Source organism: Symsagittifera roscoffensis, chromosome 9, assembly GCF_963678635.1.
Source record: "Symsagittifera roscoffensis chromosome 9, txSymRosc1.1, whole genome shotgun sequence".
NCBI lineage: Eukaryota > Metazoa > Xenacoelomorpha > Acoela > Convolutidae > Symsagittifera > Symsagittifera roscoffensis.
In genome coordinates, this window is record NC_087070.1 from 5557132 (window position 1) to 5563131 (window position 6000).

Genomic DNA, 6000 nt, shown 5'->3' on the forward strand with positions numbered 1-6000 from the left:
AGAGTTCAAAGATCGGGAAGACAGACCTTTGGAATCAAAAGTGCGGCGACTCGAAAGACATTTATTTATGCGAAAATTCGGATATGCCACTTTAGATGAAGGAGTAGATTGGAACCCGAGTTGGGAAATTGAGCTAGAGGAAAACTGAAATCTACATAGTCCAAAAACTGTCATTCATCTTAAGAACTTTCTTCCGAACTGAGTAAATTAAAACTCTTTTAAATAAATTATCCTACTGATGTTGTATAATTTATTTCTTTCACCGAGGGGGGTGTGTCATACCGCTACTGCAGTAGCAGTACTCACTATACGGTTGTACAGCTAACCTCTGGTGTTAGATCATTATTTTATGGTACGCTCAAGGTCATACATAAGTGATGACACTGAGACTAAGTGAGAGATCAGAGTACTTAACAACGATCTATCTCTCAGTACATAAGAAAACAAAGAAAAGAGAAAATCTAAATTCAATCTTCTAAATAAAGTATTGAATTCCAACTTGTTTTCAATTTGATATCGCAACGCATATCACAATACTAAATAAAAGCAACAAAAATTCCGACAAATTAAGCATAGCGAGAACTGTTTGAAAATACACAAAATTCGTACCGAAACAGTCGTTTGCCTCTAAAATATGTAACTTTTGCTACAGTTTGAGTTTTTTGATCCCAAATTTTGCAGAAAAGGTATCTGGCTATACCAACAAGAAACTGAACGGTTATAACAATCGATATTATTGAAAACTATTTTCAAGACATTAGTAATAGGAAAAATATATATTCAGTAGTTAAACTGAGGTCTGAAAAAACCTTCTTTAATGTTTCCCGAAAACTGTTTTCTTTTCAAGATTTTTTCTTGCTTAAGGAAAACCGAAAACAACAGTTTTTCAATCTCTTTGTGAGACGCCTTAAATCATGAAATTTATTAGTCCAATGGCGAGCCCTCTCAAGTTATGTTTTTGTAAAAAAAAACAAGTGACCTCCTTTCTAAGTTTGATTATGTAGTGACTTCACTTGGAAACAATTAATTAAGCTGTGAAAACATTAAGCTCCACCCTGAAAAATGAGAGTGTCTTAAAATTTAGTTTACATCATTGGCAAATTTTCCCATCAAAAATAACCATCAGTTTCTTATTAGTTTTCCTAGCGTGTATTAAACAGCTTCTCAAACACCGTTGTTGTCTGTTATTTAACACCGTTGTTTATTTCCCACTGATACGAGATGTTTTAGAAATACTTTTTTTGCACTCATCTTCCTAAGGCTAGCTTAAGGCTTCGGCCATCGTGATAGAGCAAATAAAATTAGGGGAGGTCAGTTTTCAAGCGACTTCAATTTGGTTTTTTCCAATAGCTTTTTGATTGTGGAAAGAGTAGCTTAACTTTTTTTTCGAGCGCATCCTTATGCGGCTTAACTTTTTTCTTCAGCAAGTTTTTGCCAATTCCTTTTGATATTATCGCTATGTTTTTATGGTTCTATTCTTAGCTTTAAATTGGATTTCTAAGTGTCAAAGTTTTTTTTTTTTTAAAAGTACTACAACGATATGAGTTTTATTTTTTCTTCGTCTAAATATTTTTTTTTCAACTCTTTCTTAAGTTTGTATCGAAGTTAATATCTAATTTTATCTAATTTGTGTCTGTGCGTTAATTGCATTGACATTAATGGCTCGTGATTGCCAGCGCTTCACTTGATTTTGTTTCGGCTTCATAGATATGTACTTTTTCCATCAGCTTATCTTTGCTTGGTTACATGACAAAAGATCCCTTACCTTAAGATCCCAAACGAGAAGATCCCAGTCAATAAGATACCATTCCAAAAGATACCTCGTTCTAAAATCGCCCACGACATAAGATACCATAATAAAATAACAAAGAACCTGAGAATTGAAAATAAAGCGGTTAATCGATCAAAGCAAAAACAAAGCGTCGGTTAAAATCAAAGAAACGGCAAAAATTTTGCTGCACAAATTTCGAACATGAATGACCTTGCTAATCACTTGGCCTTTAAAATGAAACTCAAACTTCAAAACAGCTTAGACTATAATTGAACTTGAAAAGGATTTCCAATTAATCAAAACCAACTTTGCTAAAAATGGCCTGATTTTCCAGACAATTCAAGTCGGTACAAAATTGAAATTGAGTTTTTGCAAAATTCTAAAGCTTTCAAATCATTTTCATTGCGAATCACTTGCCGTTCTATTTGATAAAAAATATCAATTCTCAATTTTGATCAACTTTTTTTCGCTAGGCGCAATACTCAAAGGGCCGTCAGGCCCCTACCCCCAACCTAGCCTCCCGTCAATAAGAGCAATTGCTCTGGGATCAAATTTCTAGAGACCAGGGATCAAATTCATTCAGATCACGGTACTTCTTCCGGGATAAGTTGATAGTGCCGCTGGATGCCTTCAAAATGTTGAACTTTTGATTGTAGGAATCCAGTTGAATTTTTTCGAGAAACGTATGTATTGAAGGATGGCTGCCTTGAAACAAAGCGGTTACACCTAGATGCCACCCTTCAACTGCATTTGTGGTTCGGGCTAGACCACACACAGCATTTTGATAATGGTTCCAAAGAGAAATAGGAAAAAGTGTTTTTCGGCCAATCAAATCCCCTCTAATGTAAGTTTTTTGGAAATAAGCAGTGAGCTCGTCTAATTTTTCGAGATCGTTTTGTGAGATATCCAGTTTGGTTGCCACACTGCATATATCCTCAATGACTAGGTCGAACCCGATTTCCACTTTTGACTCCGGAACAAAACTAAGCGCAGGAATCATATTCAGCGCTAAAACTAGCTCGCTGTTTGATTCGTACGTCTTTTTAAGGCCCAATTCGGATATTTTTCGCATAAAACTCTGACAGAGGTGAAAATAGCATCCCTTAATGTCAGTTTCGTAATGAGAGGTAAAAGCACTCAGAGCCGCAATTTCAAAGTCGATCAAAATTCTTTCCGGGGTTACGTCACCGATAAGCGATTTGAGTGCGGTTAGGAATTTGTTATAGGTTGATAAGCGCTTATTGCTAAGCAGAGCGTAAACGCAAGGTGGATAAAACCCGCCAATCTGGATGTGTACAGTGTACAGCTGGTAAAACTGACTGGGGCAAATTTTGAAAGTACCGTCTACAAGCCAGGTTTTGTTGTACAATTTAAGTGCATTGAGGTTCTCAAGGTCGCCAAAAATTAATATGCGCTCCGTATCTTGTTTTCCGCTATCAAAAAGACAAAATTGCTTAAAACGATCGGGTATTTCGAAATGACGGTCATATGTGGCAATAGTGTGCAGGGATGTCGTTTGTTTACTTCTGTTTAAAGTTCGCGTTAGCGCCGACCGGGAGGGCAAAGACAGTTGGGTTGCTTTTTCGTCCTGCACCAATTGCAAACTAGCTGCGATTATCTGACTGTTTACTGGATTTAATTGATTCCTAACTGTCTCCTTCATTTGTTGAAAGTTGCCGAGCTTCTGAGCGTCCTGCGTTGAGCTCATGACTATGCTCGTTGCTCTGTGAGATTATATCGCTCCCAGAAGTGATTAAAGTTTTCGGGCATTTATACGATCTCCATTTGCTGCAGCGCCAGTGTGTCGTTGTCTTCGTATCGCGTTTCTTTTGAAATTCATGGCCATCAAGAATAATCAAAGTTTGGCCTTTTTGTGAGGTTCCCCAAGTAAAAGAATTCATTTTTGACTTATCAATGAGTTAAAGAGGGAGATAATGAATGCAGAGTGTATACATTTTCAATTAAGTTGTTCTAATTCAATGCCATATTAACACTAAATTAAACACATGTTGGCACTATGTTAATCCCAAAAATGAGTCCAGTTTAAATTTAGTTATCTTAAATTTGCATTGTTTTTCAATAGCGCGAACCTAATTGAGGTATCATTACTCTAGATTTATTTCTGTTTACACTTTGATCATGATTTTTGTTCATAATTCATGGGATCTTTTTAATTGGCATGAGATTTTATGGTATGGGCGATTTTTATACAAGGGATCTTTTGGTATGGTATCTTTTGTCATGGGAGCTTTTGGTATGGTATCTTTTGTCCTGACACCCTTTGCTTGAAGTCGACTGCTTTGGTCACAAACGGGCATTTGTCCGTTGAAAAAATGTCACGCATTACAATCCAATGTATCCTTCAATTAAGGCGAAGTTCTCTTTTTGAATAGGTTTCGATCAAAAAACACTTCCTCTCAGTGGAAGATTTAGGGTGTAGGACACCGATATTTAGTTGAGCGAGATTAAAAGCTTTCTAAAAGCACCTTTATATTACCTTTGCAGAGGGTGTCAAAAAACTGGACTTTTTGATCAAAACTTTCCAAAAAGTGTCCGAAATTGTCGGTTTTGTCCTGTTTTTTTTTTAATTTACCTGTGGTACAAAAATTTTTCTCGATAATGATTTTTCTTGAGAGAACTCGGAAAATCGATGTGGTCAATCAAAAATTGGGTCGACAAAAATTTCTACGTGCGTAACTGCTGTGTTTATACGAGATGAAAATATAGGTTATAGGTTTTTTTTCAAGGCTTTATCACGGCTTTTTGGTTTTAAAATTATCCAATTGTTGAAGAAAACAATTGTGATTGATCCATTCGCATTGATTGTGTATGAGTACGAGCTCTCACTTAAAATTTAGCACCAGTTCAACCACATCCTGGCCGATTTCGGCTGGAATAAAGTTCTCAAGTTAAAGTTCTACATTCGAAAGTCCAAGAGTCGAAAAACAGCTTCGCTCAACAAAATAATTCATTCTGAAATGAAGCGAAATAATATAAAGAAATTGATTAATTATCCGCAGACTGTCAGCAGCTTTGAAAGTCTCTGAGAAGCCAAGTCAACTAAAAAGTTAAAGATAATGTTGTTGATTTTGCAAAAACTGAAATGGCTCAACGTTTTCTTTTTCTGAATATGATTGCTGAAAATAATCTCGAAGGAACACATTTGTAAAGATGACCAGGTGAAACATTATAAAAGTATTCGTTGTAATTTTTTTTCAGTCTGTGCGAAACTTTTTTGTTCGTTCATGCTTTTTTTGCATTGGTAGTTACAATTATCAAAAATTTTGCTGAAAAATAAAGCAACTTTACCAAGAAAGTGTGTTTCAAGTTAGTATTCAGAGTAAGCTATCTGTCAATTTTTGTCATAATTTTCCGCTATGTTATTTTTCAGAAGCTCCTTTTTTACTTTCTTCAATTTCTTATTTTTTCCCTTTGTTTCTGCTCAAACTAAATAAAACACTTCATTTGCGATATGTCAACGGATCAAAAACTTACAATAAAGGGAGTTGTTGTCTGTTATTTAACACCGTTGTTTATTTCCCACTGATACGAGATGTTTTAGAAATACTTTTTTTGCACTCATCTTCCTAAGGCTAGCTTAAGGCTTCGGCCATCGTGATAGAGCAAATAAAATTAGGGGAGGTCAGTTTTCAAGCGACTTCAATTTGGTTTTTTCCAATAGCTTTTTGATTGTGGAAAGAGTAGCTTAACTTTTTTTTCGAGCGCATCCTTATGCGGCTTAACTTTTTTCTTCAGCAAGTTTTTGCCAATTCCTTTTGATATTATCGCTATGTTTTTATGGTTCTATTCTTAGCTTTAAATTGGATTTCTAAGTGTCAAAGTTTTTTTTTTTTTAAAAGTACTACAACGATATGAGTTTTATTTTTTCTTCGTCTAAATATTTTTTTTTCAACTCTTTCTTAAGTTTGTATCGAAGTTAATATCTAATTTTATCTAATTTGTGTCTGTGCGTTAATTGCATTGACATTAATGGCTCGTGATTGCCAGCGCTTCACTTGATTTTGTTTCGGCTTCATAGATATGTACTTTTTCCATCAGCTTATCTTTGCTTGGTTACATGACAAAAGATCCCTTACCTTAAGATCCCAAACGAGAAGATCCCAGTCAATAAGATACCATTCCAAAAGATACCTCGTTCTAAAATCGCCCACGACATAAGATACCATAATAAAATAACAAAGAACCTGAGAATTGAAAATAAAGCGGTT